Below are 1,084 nucleotides of genomic sequence, written 5' to 3'. Positions count from 1 at the left end.
TGAGCAAACAATCCAAGATTCTGGGTTATATGAAGAAAAATGTGGCATCAGGATTGGAAGTGAGGAAGACTAATTAACAACCTGCGATAATTAGATGATACGATCTTGGTTGTTGAAAGTGAAGAGGACTTAAAACATTTACTGATGACGATCAAAGAGCACACCCTTCAGTATGGATTACATCACAATGTAAAGAAAACCAAAACCCTCACCACTGGAACACTAAACAACATTCTTATTAACGGAGAAAAGATTGAAGTTGTCAAGGACTTCATTCTTCTTGGATCAACTATGAACACACATGGAAGCACAGTCAAGAAATCAAACAATGTATTGCATTAGGCAAATCTGCTGCACAAGACCTTTTTAAAGTGTTGGAAGAGCAAAGATGTCAGCTTGAGGACTAAGGTGCACCTGACCCAAATCATGTTATTTTCAATCAAGTCATATACATGTGAAAGCTGGACAGTGAAAAAGGAAGCCCTTAGAAGAACTGATGCCTTAAAGTTATGGTGTTGGAGGAGAATATTGAAAGTGCCATGGGAACAAATAGATTCTTTTTGGAAGAAGTGCAGCCAAAGTGCTCCTAGGAGACCAAGATACCCAAAATATTGTCATGAGGGCCAATCTCTGGAGAAGGATATCATGTTTGGTAAGGAGGAGGGTCAGAGAAATCAAGGAAGACCACCAATGAGATGGATTGGCCAAGTGGCAATATCGATGGACTTAAGCGTGGCAACAGTAGTGAGGTTCTCCCAGGATCAGGCAGTGTTTCATTCTGCTGTGCACAAGGTTGCTATGGGTCGGTACCGACTCGATGGCACCTAACAACAACAACAACAAATCTAGACAAGATAAAATCTATTCAATCAGGACTCTTTCTCCACCCCTCCACTCTTAAACTAAATTCCCTCTTGAAACCTTGTTAGCCAGTCATTCTGTGCCTTTATCTCCCCTTCATTCTAGGTAGCCAATGTCTAAATTGCCTGTACCTATCTACCCTGTGTACAGAGGGGATAGCATTGATATTTGGTGTGAAGATTCCTTCCCTCTCTGTTGGTATTTAGACTTACTACATCCATGA

This window comes from Chrysochloris asiatica, unplaced genomic scaffold, assembly GCF_000296735.1.
Source record: "Chrysochloris asiatica unplaced genomic scaffold, ChrAsi1.0 scaffold00022, whole genome shotgun sequence".
Classification (NCBI taxonomy): Eukaryota; Metazoa; Chordata; class Mammalia; order Afrosoricida; family Chrysochloridae; genus Chrysochloris; species Chrysochloris asiatica.
This window is presented reverse-complemented; position numbering follows the sequence as displayed.